The sequence below is a fragment of the Phaseolus vulgaris genome, chromosome 8, assembly GCF_051622355.1.
Source record: "Phaseolus vulgaris cultivar YP4 chromosome 8, ASM5162235v1, whole genome shotgun sequence".
NCBI lineage: Eukaryota > Viridiplantae > Streptophyta > Magnoliopsida > Fabales > Fabaceae > Phaseolus > Phaseolus vulgaris.
Window position 1 is genome coordinate 43,235,931 of NC_143505.1, and position 16,968 is coordinate 43,252,898.

Consider the following 16,968-nt stretch of genomic DNA (forward strand, 5'->3'; position numbering starts at 1 on the left):
TTCTCGAAACAACCGGTTGAATTGGTTTGATAGCAAATTCAAAATAAAGCCGAACTTTTCAAACTCATTTTAAAATCCACTAAGTGTCAAACAAATGATTGAATCGACATTTCAATAGGTTGAAATCTCACACTCTTTAGAAAACTCATATTTTTAAAAAAGAATTAAGATTCAATTAACCTTGGATCATCATAAAGAGTGGATTAACAAATTCAAAGACTACTAGACACACACATAACCAACAACAAGGTCTTCAAGTATTCCTCTTGGATTTGGAGACATCAAAGCACCCTGTTCTTGAATTCTTCTTGTAGGTATCCTTGTAAGCCAAGAATCACATCTAAAGAAGTATGACTCCAGTGTCTGCACTTCTCAATTACACATTGCAGAATTCTTTGAATGCTAAGTAACATCCTTGGCTTATATCTAGTGATTGGTTAAAAGAGAATCTTCAAAAGTTAAGAAGTATGTGTATTTTCATTTCCCAATTTATGTGTGTGCCTCATAATTGATCAAATGAAAACTCAAATGCTTTTCTTGGTTAAATCTGTTGAGGAAATTCCCTGTGCAAAGGTAAGTGAAATTTACATTATGCACTTCTCATCCAGTGAAAAATTCTTTGCTTTAAAAAACATTTAGTTGCTGTCTCAGTAAAACAACTGATTGTTTTCACGAAACAACCAAATGTTTTACCTTTGGCACTCCTGAATTAAAGCTGTTATAAATTCTTATGCTTGATTCCAACTGTTTCTTTTTCTTCATAACCTATTGTGGGTTAAATATGCATTAATTATGCCTATGAATGAGATCATAATGAAATATATTTTGGTCATAAAGGAATATATTTCATGGTTTCCTTGGAAATTTAAGTGCTTTTTATAGATGGTCAAATCAAAATAAAGGTGTTGTGAATGTCGTATTTGATTGGGCATGACGTCTTGCATATTCACACTGCAACAAATTATTTTTTTGTTGAAAAACAACCCACTAAATGCCAATGTATCTTGATTTCTTTTTTTACTTATTACATGTGTTGGTTCAATTGAATATTTCACAGGATCAACCCATTATTTTTCTTCTGTTACTTCACTTGAATATGCTGGTTTCACTACCTCTTCTCAAAATTCATTTATGCATCATGGCCTCAACACCTCCCTCATCAAAGAGAATGAAAGCAGATGCTGTAAAAAGAGGTGGGCACCTAGAGAACTGGTTTTCAGGTGATGATGGGAAGATTGAGAAGTTCTTGCATGAATCAAGTAGGAAAGCCATCAACAATCCTAAGCTGATAACTTTGAACTGGCTGAAGGGGAAAAACCTCAATGATGTGAGAAATGTCTTGAAGGAACAACAACTGAAACGATTTCTGGAAATGTCAGGAAACATATATCCTGATCTTGTGAAGGTTTTTTACACAAATCTTCACATTGATGGTGAGAACTTATGCTCACATGTAAAAAGTGTTGATATGGAAATTACTCCAGATGTGTGGACTGCTGTTATAGGGTTGAAGTATGCTGGGCTAAGAATAAAAAAATGGAATATTGGTGTAGTGGAGGAATTCAACAAGATGCGATATTATAGGAGCTGCCTCAAGAATCCTCATTCTAAAGCGAAAGGCTTTTCTGTGGGAGGCTTGAAGCTGAATGAAAGAATCATTGCTTTCATAGTCTCTTGCATGTTGACTCTAAGGGGGAGCAATCATTCGGTACTTACCGAAGAGGATCTTGTTCTCATATACTGCATTATGAAGAAGATCAAGGTTAATTGGATTCACATCTTCAAAGAACACATACAAAAATCAATGAGGTTAAGTGACTACCACTTTCCCTATGTTGTTCTTATTTCAAAACTTCTGCATTACTTTGAAATTGACCTTGAGGAAGAACTATTTGAGGTGGTGAAGCCATCTCATGAAGTCAATAATAGATCACTTAGCAAGATGAGATTCATTAAGGTTGAAGGCAAATGGGTAAGTAAAGATGGAGAACAAGGGTGTTCTTCTAGTGGTAATGAAGCTGATGCAGAAGAAGATCATCAGAATACCATTCTGCAGAAGCTGGAATCTTGTTTAGAACAAAACCCGGTTGATTATGCAAAACAACCTGTTGAAAAAGTCTACAACATGATGAACTTCCCAAACAATGGAAGATTCCTAGAGATCTTTCTATGGACAACATCATTGGACAAATTAATAAGGAAGTGTCTACTCGAAACTCTATCTCAAATTATTGCAAACACATGACTTTTGTATCTCAAATTGAACCTAAATCTATTGGTGATGCACTTAAAGATGAAAACTGGGTTGCTGCCATGCATGATGAGTTGAATCAATTTACTAGGAATGATGTGTGGTTTCTTGTTCCTAAAACTGATTGCATGAATGTCATTGGAACCAAATGGGTGTTTAGAAATAAATTGGTGAATCGGGTGTGATAACAAGAAACACGACTAGGTTGGTTGCTAAAGGATAGAATCAAGAAGAAGGCATTGACTATGATGAAACCATTGCACTTGTGGCTAGATTGGAAGCTGTTAGATTACTGCTTGTATTGACTTGTATGAGTGGTTTCAAACTGTTTCAGATGGATGTGAAAAGTGCATTTCTCAATGGATTCATCAATGAAGAAGTCTATGTCTCACAACCACCCGATTTTGAAGATAACCAACATCCTAACCTTGTGTACAAGCTGAAAAGGCTTTGTATGGACTCAAGCGAGCCCCTAGATAGTGGTATGAAAGGCTTAGCAATTTTCTCCTATCTCATAGCTATGAGAGAGGAAAATTGATAAGACTTTTTTTTATTAAAAATTCAAAATCTGCCATCATTTTGGTTCAAATTTATGTTGATGATATCATATTTGGTGCTACTAATGACTGCCTATGTGAGGAGTTTGTTGCAGCTATACAGGGGGAGTTTGAAATGTCTATGATGGGAGAGTTATCCTTCTTCTTAAGGCTACAGGTCAAGCAATCAAAGGATCGCATCTTCCTAAGCCAAACAAGTACTGTAAGGAGATTCTCAAGAAGTTTGAGATGGAAAATTGCAAAGAGGAATCCACACTAATATCATCAAGCTGCTATATGGATGCTGATTTGGCTAGAACAGTAGTGGATCAAACCAAATTCAGAAGATTGGTTGGTTCCTTGCTTTATCTCACTACTAGTAGGCCTGACATCATGTTTGTAGTTTGCCTATGTGCTAGATTTCAATCAAATCCAAAAGAATCTCAATTAAAGGTTGCCAAACGAATTCTAAAATATCTTAAGGGCACAACCCGTGTTGGTTTATGGTATCCCTTCTCTTATTCTATTTATGAAGATAAATATGAGGAGATTTGGTGGTTTTTGTGTTGTATTTTGCTACTATACTCTATGATGCTTTATTCTGTGTTATTATGTTGCTATAACTCTGATATACACATTGAACTGCACCTTACTCTACACTGGTTTACACACTATTTTACTGGTTTTTCTGCTTAAAGGCTTATGCAAAAAACTGGTTCTTGTGTGCCTTTTGAAATCAAGGTTATACTGCTGCTATGTATGCTTTGTATATGAACAAAGTCTGTTTTGGAGAACCTATCAAATTCAAACACTACAACACAAGCAAACAAGAGTTTTGTCTTCATCAAATAGGGGGAGATTGTTGAACAAGGTGCTTTGATGTCTTTAAATCCAAGAGGAATGCTTGAAGACATTGCTTTTGGTTGTATGTGTGTGTCTAGTAGTCTTTGAATTTGTTAATCCACTCTTTATGATGATCAAAGGTTAATTGAATCTTAATCCTATTGAAAAAGATGAGTTTTTTTTAAAGAGTGTGAGATTTCAACCTGTTAAAATGTTGATTTAATCGGTTGTTTGACACTTAGTGGATTTTAAAATGAGTTTGGAAAGCTTGGCTTTGTTTTGACTTTGCTGTCAAACCAATTCAATTGGTTGTTTTTCTGAAAACCTTAACATAATCTTGTTAAGTTGTACCAATCTGTTTTAAATGATTCAAACTAACTTTGGTTCTTGATTTAACTACTTTGACCATCTGATTGGAGTATAAAAAGGTTATTTTACGCTCCTGGTCATTAACTAAGAAAGAGAGATTAATCAAAAACAATTTTCAAGATTTCAAAGAGCTTTTGGATCATCTCAAGTGTGAAATAGGATTGTCTTGTAATTCTGAACTTTAATCTTTGATTTACCCAGGTGTATTCTATTCCCTTCTTCTCTGAACATTGTATTTCTATGTGATTTGGTGTGGTGCAGTTCCGAGGGTTGTTATGAAAACTGTGTTTTTCCAAATTATGATGTGTGTTTTTGAGGGGTTCAAGATCATCACTGTTGGTGTGTTGTTTGTAATTTAGGTTTGATTACATAGTGAATTCTCATTGGTTAGCTAAAAGCTAGATGTAGCTCTTGGTTAAGAGTGAATCAGTATAAACATCTTGTGTGATCTCTCTATCCTTACATTCATTAAACTGTTTTATAATTGACTTTCAATTCTATTGGTATAAACAACCAGTTTTTTCGCAAAAACAACTGGTTGATTTTCTGGAATCAAACTAAAAACAATTTTCTAATTTGCTGAACAGTTTTCTAATTGAATGATTTTTCATAGCTTTCACTCTACCTTCAATACTTGCAAAAATCTTTCAAAACAATTCACCACCTTCTTGTTTAAGGCCTATAATTCTAACAATTTTCATATCATTTACTGGCATGATTTTATAATGTGTTGCCATAATTTCTTGTGCTATACATAATAATTTTAAATTGTTAATGTTATTTTCATGTTTGTTTGTTTATATCATTTTATGCTTAGCATGAAATAATTGTTTACCTTTTTTTTGTCTACAATTGTAATTTTTATTACTTGAATAAGCAACATTGTATCAGATGATAATGATAAGTTTTTATGTCCTACCATTTTTTTTAAAGTTTTCTATATTAGTTTTGGGGTGTTGACATAATTTGATGTGCTCAAATCCAAATTCATGTTTTTGTTGAGAAACGAACATTATTATTATTTGTAAGTAAGAATTGAACTTATTGCAAAATTCAAAGTCAGTCAATTTTATGCTTTGTCTGTCATCACAAAGCCGTTGCAAAGAATGATCTTTACCTTTTTTTGTACGTTTGGCAAAGGAGCAGGTCATCTTCTATTCCAAGTTTTACCAAAATGTGTCAACTAAAAGTGTGTTATAAATACAATTCTTTACATATTTTATTTTTTATGCACAGTCCTTTTGTCATCCTTTGTTCCATTTCCCTATTTTTATTTCGTATTGCTTTCTTCCTTGCTTTCCTGATCAACAATATCATGTCAAAGTCAAAGAACATAGTCGTATTGAAACCAAGGGCAAATTCAACATGATGAACCTAATCAATGATGTATGTTTCAAATTCATTTCTAATGGTAATATTATTCTTTTGAAAATTGCAATGAATAAGTACCAGATTAATTTTTTTGATCTTAAAAGAAAATTGGCTTTGTTGACCATGGGTTCGTTATAGAGTTTGTAATGTAATTTGGACCAATATGGTGTCTGGCGAAAAGTGGAGGCACTAACCATGTTGACACGTACAAGATGGATTTTTTTTGTACACTCAGATTACCGAAAGGTGCTTACAATTAGGAAAGTTATATGGTTTTAAAGGAGACCATCATCTATTGTTTTGATATGTTGGTGGTAGTTGTTTTCATACTACTGTGTTCAATGGAGAGTCTTCTCCATTTTCTGTGTTGAGATTTTTTGATCAAATTCAGGACCAAACATCGCTATCTGACGGTCCTTTGGTTTCATTTCTCATTATCAACTACTCTATATACCATGAAGTTACCTGGTGATATTCGTGTTCTGACATTTTTTTATCATGTTTGTTTATCATGCAAGTTAATTTATTTGCTTGCCACTATTTGTAGGATTTTCCTCTTTTGTTTGGTAGATCATACACAGTCACATGTTTAAAAATGTTGTTCTCCATGGGCATTTAAAGCAAATCAACTACAAAATTCTATTTGTAGACTAATAAGCTTTGATGATTTCAATCTTTCTTGAAGATTTGAAACTTTGTGTGTGTGTGTTTAGGTATATTTTTTTGTATATCTATGCATTACATTATGGTCCAAAGTCAGACATCATTTAATTCGTGATCACGTTATCTACGGTAATTGTGAAATTAAGTTTGTTGAAACTGAAAAAATAAATCGCTAATATTTTTACCAAATCTTTTTCCAGGGATAAAAATGAATTGGGAATTCTTGATTACCGAAACAAATCTTAATTTTGATTTTCTCTTATACTCTTTTTATTTTTTTTAAATGTTTATTTCTTGAAGACAAAAAGGGGAGAACATTTGACAATGTTTGTTGTAATATTTTTGCACTTTCTGCATAATTCTGTTTGGTTTATGGTTTACTATTTGCATAATTTCATTTATGCATAATTTGTTGGTTACCCATCTATGTTGCATATATTTGCATATTTTGGATTGCTTACTATTCCCTTTATGTTTTTCAGGATTTCTTTTGTCAATATCTATAACACGTACCAAAGATTTGTCTACATCAAATAGGGGGAGATTGTTGACCAAGAAACTTTGATGATTCCAATTTGTCACGAAGATTTGAAGTTGTCTGTGTGTGCTTAGGTAGATTTATTGTATATCTTTGCATTACATTATGGTACAAGTCACTTGGAAAGCTATATCCTTGAAAAGTTTTCTAGATATGTTGTATTTTGTAATCAATTGATTAATTTTTTAATCGGTTAAAATTACTTTTATAAAAGTCTGATGACTATCGTAAGTATTTTTAATAGATTGATTTATCATATCAAGAGGTTGAAAATACTTAAAGTTTTAAAAATATTTTGTTTTCTATTGTCTTTTTTGTTAAGTGAAATTTGTATTGGACCGAGCGCTTAGGGCTCAGTGGTCGGGGCTCGGTGCATGGTATAGGCAGGTCAGGTCGGCTGTTGGTCCAACAAAGTGGACCATGTGATTGGGCCCAGTTTGGCCAGTTATCCCATTAAGGCGTAATTAAAATAATCTTTTCATACGTTAATATAGTATAAGGCTACTAGTAAAGGGTATTTTTTAACCTAGGGGTACGTATAGTACATGTGGTGGCTAGGTCAAGTAAATGTTTCTTTTAACCTAAGTATGTGTGTTCTAGGGCACATAGTGGTTAAGTTGCATGCATGGTAAAGAATAACATTGAACCATGAGTAGGGTGCCCACGCAAGCAAAATATTTCCCTATTGTTGGCACCTAAGATAGTGCCTGCTGGCAGGTGGTTGTTCTGTTATTATTTTATGCTCTCATTAGAGATAAGATTCCTTTCTGTTGTATCAGATGATAATGATAAGTTTTCTTGTTTGTTTGTTTGTTTATATCATTTTATGCTTAGCATGAAATAACTGTTTACCTTTTTCTTGTCTACAATTGTAATTTTTATTACTTGAATAAGCAATATTGTATAAGATGATAATGATAAGTTTTTATGTCCTACAATTTTTTTAAAGTTTTTTATATTAGTTTTGGGGTGTTGGCATAATTTGATGTGCTCAAATCCAAATTCATGTTTTTTTAGAAACGAACATTATTATTATTTGTAAGTAAGAATTGAACTTATTGCAAAATTCAAAGTCAGTCAATTTTATGCTTTGTCTGTCATCACAAAGCCGTTGCAAAGAATGATCTTTACCTTTTTTTGTATGTTTGGCAAAGGAGCAGGTCATCTTCTATTCCAAGTTTTACCGAAATGTGTCAACTAAAAGTGTGTTATAAATACAATTCTTTACATATTTTATTTTTTATTCACAGTCCTTTTGTCATATCCTTTGTTCTATTTCCCTATTTTTATTTCGTATTGCTTTCTTCATTGCTTTCCTGATCAACAATATCATGTCAAAGTCAAAGAACATAGTCGTATTGAAAACAAGGGCAAATTCAACATGATGAACCTAATCAATGATGTATGTTTCAACTTCATTTCTAATGGTAATATTATTCTTTTGAAAATTGCAATGAATAAGTACCATATTAATTTTTTTGATCTTAAAAGAAAATTGGCTTTGTTGACTGTGGGTTCGTTATAGAGTTTGAAATGTAATTTGGACCAATATGGTGTCTGGCGAAAAGTGGAGGCACTAACCATGTTGACACGTACAAGATGGATTTTTTTTGTACACTCAGATTACCGAAAGGTGCTTACAATTAGGAGAGTTATATGGTTTTAAAGGAGACCATCATCTATTGTTTCGATATGTTGGTGGTACTTGTTTTCATACTACTATGTTCAATGGAGAGGCTTCTCCATTTTCTGTGTTGAGATTTTTTGATCAAATTCAGGACCAAACATCGCTATCTGACGGTCTTTTGGTTTCATTTCTCATTATCAACTACTCTATATACCATGAAGTTACCTGGTGATATTCGTGTTCTGACATTTTTTTTATCATGTTTGTTTATCATGCAAGTTAATTTATTTGCTTGCCATTATTTGTAGGATTTTCCTCTTTTGTTTGGTAGATCATACGCAATCACATGTTTAAAAATGTTGTTCTCCATGGGCATTTAAAGGAAATCAACTACAACATTCTAATTGTAGACTAATAAGCTTTGATGATTTCAATCTGTCTTGAAGATTTGAAACTTTGTGTGTGTGTGTGTTTAGGTATATTTTTTTGTATATCTATGCATTAAATTATGGTCCAAAGTCAGACATCATTTAATTCGTGATCACGTTATCTACGGTAATTGTGAAATTAAGTTTGTTGAAACTGAAAAATAACTCGCTAATATTTTTACCAAATCTCTTTCCAGGGATAAAAATGAATTGGGAATTCTTGATTACCGAAACAAATCTTAATTTTGTTTTTCTCTTATACTTTTTTTTTAAATGTTTATTTCTTGAAGACAAAAGGGGGATAACATTTGACTATGTTTGTTGTAATATTTTTACACTTTCTGCATAATTCTGTTTGGTTTATGGTTTACTATTTGCATAATTTCATTTATGCATAATTTGTTGGTGACCCATCTATGTTGCATATATTTGCATATTTTGGATTGCTTACTATTCCCTTTATGTTTTTCAGGATTTCTTTTGTCAATATCTATAACACGTGCCAAGGATTTGTCTACATTTAATAGGGGGGGATTGTTGACCAAGAAACTTTGATGATTCCAATTTTTCACGAAGATTTGAAGTTGTCTGTGTGTGCTTAGGTAGATTTTATTGTATATCTTTGCATTACATTATGGTACAAGTCACTTGGAAAGCTATCTCCTTGAAAAGTTTTCTAGATATGTTGTATTTTGTAATCAATTGATTAATGTTTTAATCGGTTAAAATTACTTTTATAAAAGTCTGATGACTATCGTAAGTATTTTTAATAGATTGATTTATCATATCAAGAGGTTGAAAATACTTAAAGTTTTAAAAATATTTTGTTTTCTATTGTCTTTTTTGTTAAGTGAAATTTGTATTGGACCGAGCGCTTAGGGCTCAGTGGTCGGGGCTCAGTGCATGGTATAGGCAGGTCAGGTCGGCTGTTGGTCCAACAAAGTGGGCCATGTGATTGGGCCCAGTTTGGCCAGTAATCTCGTTAGGGCGTAATTAAAATAATCTTTTCATACATTAGTATAGTATAAGGCTACTAGTAAAGTTGTTATGATTTCTTATGCATGATTAACACTGTTTCTTTTCTTTCATAACCCATTATAAGTCAAATATGCATTCTTTGTTCCTCTGAATTAGATCATAAAGAGATATATTCTTTGAAATTCAAAGATTTTTATGAATGGCAACCACATTGGTGGTCATGGGGTTGATGAATATTTGTGAATAAATCTTTGGAACGTAGGTTTGCTCTTAACAAAAGAAAGAATATCTCTACCAAATCCACCTCTTGAGCAATCATTTGACCAACTTGAATTGTTGAATGAAGAAAAGATAGGGGGAGAAACTTGAATTGTTGATTCCATATATTGTCAAATGGAATCAAACAACAATAATGAAGAACAAGAAATGAAAGCTGGACAGAAATGAAAGATTAAGCTACTGCACCAAACAGAACAATTGGAAACAAAGCTGGAAACGGAAATTCAAACGGTAGAAAAGCAAGTAAAACACTAGAAATTAAAAACTACCGAATGAAAAATGAAGAAAAGGAAGAAGGAGCACTTATAGAAGAGAACTTGCTGGATTTGAGACTTGGAAGAACAATTCACGCCACTTGGAGCCTTGATCCAAGATAAGTGAAGGAGTGCCGCCACTTGAAGCTCACCATTGCACACAAGATAAGGCAAAGGAAGAAGAAGACTCAAAACTCAAATTTTCTCTCTAAATTTGAGTATAGTCTCTCTACTATAAAATTCCAATCTGAATTGTGAAGTACCTAAGCCCTCCTTTTATAGGAGTAAGGGTTGGTCATTTACATAGCTTATTCCCTAAGCTACCCAAAAAACTCCTAAGATCACACCCCCCTTACTAAGCTCACTCCCCAAGCTTCTAGAATTTGCTAAACTAAAGCCTAAAGATGCTTTTACAAAAGAGGTGTCTCATGTTTCCCTCTAAGCACCTTTCTAAACATTATTCTATATTATTTACAATTTAAAAGAAACTATAAAGAGAGATATTTAATATGAAGCCTATTATTTGAGAGTTTGTAGACTTCTTTATCTTTAGGCTTGATCTTCTCTTTGACTTCTTTTAATTTGTGAGAAGACTAGAAGGAAGAACTTCAAATGTGTAGGTGAAAATCCTCTTCCTTCATTAATAAAATCCTCTCCTAGTGGATATCCATCATACTCCCCGAGTTGGAGAGAATTCGTCCACGAATTCAGTACTCCTGCATAAAACAAAGTCAGTTTGCTATTATATAAGAGAAGACAAGAAGAAATGGGCAAACATGACTTATCACTTTGAAATGTTGGGAGTTCAGAAAAAGATGGTCTATACACAGACCATGTTGGAAAAGATTGTTTAGGAATGATATTATTTGGTAAAATAGGAGATATGAAAAAATCATCCTTAACATTCTTTATCCAATATGGTGTGGAAGTAGGAACCTTGGGTAATGAAAATGACAAATAAGAAGAAGACCTTGTAGGCGTAGCACGAGTCAACAAAAGTGATTTAGTTGAGAAGGTATTAAGACTCGGTTTATCATGTACTTCAATTTCCTTTTCATTTTCTTTTTGAGTTTCTTTGGGATTGGTCCTATATGCTAGACGATGTGGTAAAGAAACCCTGGGCATTAAGTCTATTTGGTGTTCAATCCCTTTTAGAGGTGGTAATCCTTTAGGAGGATCTTGAATCACATCTTCATAGTCCTTTACCAAATTGTCCAAACATGTGGGACTATCCTTAGCCGACTCACAGTCAATAGTCCTAGGAATAGCTAAAAAAATAGGCTTTTGAGTAACTATTACCCTTTTAACTTGTTGTGTGGACATGAGAAGGCTTCTCTTGGAACTTTTTATATCATTTTCTTTCTCTCTTTTTTCTCTCATTTTAACTTGGTCCTCATGTACTTCCTTTGGAGAGAGAGATGTAAGAGTGACTTTGTGCCCATGGAAGTGAAAAGAAATTTTGTTGGTAAAGCCATCATGAAAAACTTTTCTATCAAATTGCCATGGCCTACCTAAAAGAATATGTGTGGCTTCCATTGGGACAACATCACACAAGACCTCATCTTTATATTTACCAATAGAAAATGTAATGAGGACTTGTTTGTTCACTACTATCTCACCCACCTCACTCAACCATTGTAACTTGTAGGGCTTGGCATGAGAGATGGTAGGCAATCCAAGTTTGTCTACCACTCTTGTGCTTGCCACATTCGCACAACTCCCCCCATCCACAATCAAAGAGCATACTCTATCATGAATAAGACACCTTGAATGAAAAATATTTTCTCTTTGAGTTTCATCAAAAGGTTTTAACACTTGTCCAAGCATGCGTCTTATTACTAATAGGTCACCCTCATGTGGGCTTTCACTTTCACTCTCACTTGGGGATCTAGAAGGTGAGGAATGTCTAGAAGATTCGGACCCATGCTCACTACTATCTACCCCATCATGCATATACATAGCTCGTTTAGAAGGGCAATTAGAAGCAATATGTCCATAGCTTAAGCATTTAAAACACTTCTTACTAGACGACTTTTGTGGTGATTTAGGTCGAGAATTGGAAGTGGAAGGCTTAGACTCTCTAGGTTTAAAAGTAGAGTCCTTTGAAGGGATATTTGAAAAAGAGTTATTTTTATTTTTCCAAGAAGAGTGGTAGTAGTTATCCTTAGAAGAATTTTTGAAAGCATTTTTCCTTGCAAGTTGATTTTCAATTTTGCTAGCAAGGTGCACCACATTTTCCAAAGAAGAATATTCTTGTAACTCTACCACGTCTTGAATGTCCTTTCGAAGGCCACTCACAAACCTAGCTATCTTAGCTTCCTCACTCTCATCCATATTAACTCGAATTAAAAGCGTGTCTAGTTGTTTAAAGTAATCATCCACACTTAGCGCGCCTTGATGAAACCGTTGGAGTTTCAACATAAGGTTTTTCCTAAAGTGTGGGGGTACGAATCTAGCGCGTAAACATGCTTTCAAATCGTTCCAAGAGACCACGGGCGACCTCTTGTGTAGGTCAATGTCCATGAGGTATTGATGCCACCATTGCATGGCATAGTCCAAAAATTCTAAAGAAGCTAACTTAACCCTATGCTCATCCCTAACCCCATTTACATCAAAAATTTGGTCCACCTTAGCCTCCCATCCTAAGTATACATTGGGATCACTTTCACCACTAAAACTAGGAAGTTTTACATTAGGAGAACAAGGGCCAGCCACATGTTGGCGCCTCTCTTCATGGTGATGATGTCTTAGCCTTGGATTATCTTCATATTAACCATGGGAGTGCCTTGAAGAATGCCGACTAGGAGGAGGAGTTCTTCTCTCACGGTTTTGATGCATTTCTTCTCGGTTTAACTCCAAACTTTGGAGTCGTGCTTCCATCTTCCTTATCACCTCAAGATAGTGAGCATTGGATTGCTTGACATTCTTTAAGTCCTCATAAAGGGCTGCCTTTTGTGGGGAGCACGGTTTGGAGGACTCACCACTAGAGAAATGAGCCATGAGCAGAAAATACACAAAAACAGAAAACAAAACAGTGAAAGAAACTTGTTAGACCAAAAAAACAGTGAGATATAGGTTGCTGGAAAATGCCCAAGAAAGCACTCAAACCACTCCAAGAAAATATTTTGTCCTCAACCAAGCCTTGCTTGTGGAATGGAGTAGCTTCAAGTGAAATATGTCACAACAAACCAACTTACTTAAGAACAAGTCTCCACACAACTTTAAGAAGAACAAAAAGACAAGTAAGAAAAGGTGTAAACAATAATAGCTAAACCAAAAACAGAGAGCAATGTTTGACAAACTAGAAAGAATATGAATGAAAGACAATCAAGAAAAATAAGGAACTCAATAAAGAAAGAAGGCACACAAAAAGAGTCCTAAAGAAAAGTGCTAGAGTAGATTGAAGAAAACAGAAAAACAGCTACTGGAATTTTTTTTTTTTAAAGCAAACTGTGCTATGTTTACAGATTTAACTGTACCGATTGAAAGAGAACTGGAATGTGAAAAATTAACCACAGAAACTTCAATGTCTTAACTCAAAAATGGCACTGGAATGAGGTAAAAACAGTAAGCCAATTGAGAGAAATAAATTTTTCAAAATTGCTGCCCAATTACCGTATTCTTTTCGGCAGTATTGTACACTTTTCGTATTTTATTTATCATTTTTGTGTACTTGGAATTTTTGAGTGATTCTTTTTTCTATGCTTTTGTAACACTTTGAAGTATGCAAATCCAAATTTTCACAAATTTCCTATGAGCCAATTAATTGCAGTAAATTGAAAACAGTAGCACGTTTGTAAGAAAACAGAGGAGCCTATTTAGGAATGAAAAACAGTATGATGAACTAGCAAAGACATAATGGAAATTGTGCAAAGGAACTTGTATAGAATGAAAATACAAGCATGAAATCAAATCTAAAAATGAAAATGCACAAAGGATCAAGCAATAAACTAAAAAAACAGAAAGTAAACCAAAGCAAGAAACAATTAAAGCAATAAAAGTACTACTAGAAGTAATGACAATTATGGAATAACATGACTAAGACAAAACTTGACATGATTACAACATTAAAAGACATATAACAAGATATAACCACAAGTGAAAGGAAGCTTAAGGTCAGCTCTAGGAAGGAGAATGCCATTCCACAAGAGCAGCCATACTCATATGAACAATGAGTGCTAGAAACCTTTTCACAAACACATGGTGTAACAAAAGAAAAACAGCAAGAAAACTCAAAATAAATCCTAAAACAGAATGGTAAACAACTTGAATTAAAGAGCTCTTGAAAGTAAAGTGCAATACAACTCAAGAATTAAGCAAAAACAAGCCTAGACTCTAGATACCACATGTTGTGAATGTAACTACAAGAATACATGATTCTTTGACATTCTTAGGAGCAACTTGAGTTGGTCATGAAATGGCACTTTACTTAGAATTGGATCAAAGTTCTAATTCAAGAATTCACCAAGACTTTGCACCAAACCAAAGCTCATATGGAAGTCCATATATTGTCAAATGGAATCAAACAACAATAATGAAGAACAAGAAATGAAAGCTGGACAGAAATGAAAGATTAAGCTACTGCACCAAACAGAACAATTGGAAACAAAGCTGGAAACGGAAATTCAAACGGTAGAAAAGCAAGTAAAACACTAGAAATTAAAAACTACCGAATGAAAAATGAAGAAAAGGAAGAAGGAGCACTTATAGAAGAGAACTTGCTGGATTTGAGACTTGGAAGAACAATTCACGCCACTTGAAGGAGTGCCGCCACTTGAAACTCACCATTGCACACAAGATAAGGCAAAGGAAGAAGAAGACTCAAAACTCACAATTTCTCTCTAAATTTGAGTATAGTCTCTCTACTATAAAATTCCAATCTGAATTGTGAAGGACCTAAGCCCTCCTTTTATAGGAGTAAGGGCTGGTCATTTACATAGCTTATTCCCTAAGCTACCCAAAAAACTCCTAAGATCACACCCCCTTACTAAGCTCACTCCCCAAGCTTCTAGAATTTGCTAAACTAAAGCCTAAAGATGCTTTTACAAAAGAGGTGTCTCATGTTTCCCTCTAAGCACCTTTCTAAACATTATTCTATATTATTTACAATTTAAAAAGAAACTATAAAGAGAGATATTTAATATGAAGCCTATTATTTGAGAGTTTGTAGACTTCTTTATCTTTAGGCTTGATCTTCTCTTTGACTTCTTTTAATTTGTGAGAAGACTAGAAGGAAGAACTTCAAATGTGTAGGTGAAAATCCTCTTCCTTCATTAATAAAATCCTCTCCTAGTGGATATCCATCATAAGGTAGGTTCAAAGAGAACACCTCACTATCCAGCTCATTGCTCTGAAACTCAGGGAGGTAGAGAAGGATCCGAGAGGCGCCTCTACCCCCCAGATGAGGGAACAATGGTCAAGTTATGAAGGCAAGAGAGTTCACATCGCCAGAACCCTACGGCGATCAGAAAAGTTCCAGGCGGTGACAGGAATAAGGGCTCACTTTGCTGGGCAGATCAGGTAAATTGTATTGTGATACTAGTTTAAGTTAAAACTTGCTGCCTAGTAAGTAACTAATGTTAAAGTTTGTTGCCTTAAGTTCACAAGTTATATTAAATGTCATCGCTTGAAAGTTAATAGTTGCTCAAGTTTTACTTTGAGTTAACAGTTCGATAAATTGTTATAAGATTAACAGTTTGCTCAAGTTCAAAGTAGTGAGTGAATGGTTAAGCCTGAAGTATCGCTGAGTTAATTTGTTTAAGCGAGTCTCACCGGTTATGTTGATTAACCACACAACAAGTAAGAAGCATTTAAAGCGAAGTGTCAGAAAACAGCATTTCAACAGTGAAAGTTGTACAAGAAGTGGTTGTTCGAGTTTACATACATACATAAACAAGTACATAAGCAGAAGAATTACATATAAAGTTTTTACAAAAGATGAGCGCCAAGTTTCAAAAGCAAGGTGATGGAGGGAGGCAGCTAGTCTTCAGAGGGTACGATCTTCCCATCCACCACCTCATTGCAGATTGACACCATGGAGAGGTCGAGCTCGGGGTATTGGCATGCAACCTGCTCCAGAGCGGCGTCGAACCCGGCGATGAGGACTTGGGCGGTGCTTTGCTCGAGCTCTTGTGCTTGTTTCTTCAGCTCTTCCTTTTCCTCATGAGCTCGAGCTAGGTCTTCAGCAGCCTTTTTGCCTTCGTCCCGAGCCTGGGCCAACTCCGCAGCAATCTTCGTGGCCTCCTCTCGAGCTTTGGCAAGCTCAGCAATGGCATCGTCCCTCTCCTTTTCAACCTTCCCAAGGAGCACCTCCCGATCTGCTGACCTTTTCTCAAGGTTTTCCATCTTAGTCGCATCCGCCTTCTTTGCAGCCTCCAAGTCTGCCACCTTGAGCCTGTAAGGGACAAGTTTGCTTTCCAAGTCGATCTTCTCTTGTACTTGGAGGTGCAGTTTTTGGCGCAGATCGGAGGCTTCTTTGCGAGTGCTCCTTAGCTCAGCATCCACGGCGTCCTTCAGCCTTGAGTGCTCCAACTCGGTCATCAGCAGGTTGCACGAGAGTTTTTCAGCCTCAGCCCTTGTAATCAGATTTGACTCCTTGAGTGCTGAGTTCTCCTCTTGGAGCTTCTTGAGGGAGTCCTTTACGGCTTTCGATACAATCAAGGGGAGATCCTCCGCCATCATCTTCAGTTTAGCTGTGAAGGGCCCCAAGATCTCTTCGAGGGAGGTTGGGAGGCTTGAGGTTGTTGCTGGTGGAGGTACTGGAGGAGTTTGGTGCTGACTTTCACCACCACCCTCTTGAGTTTGAAGGGCAAGGGGGGCTTCTTGGCGTGG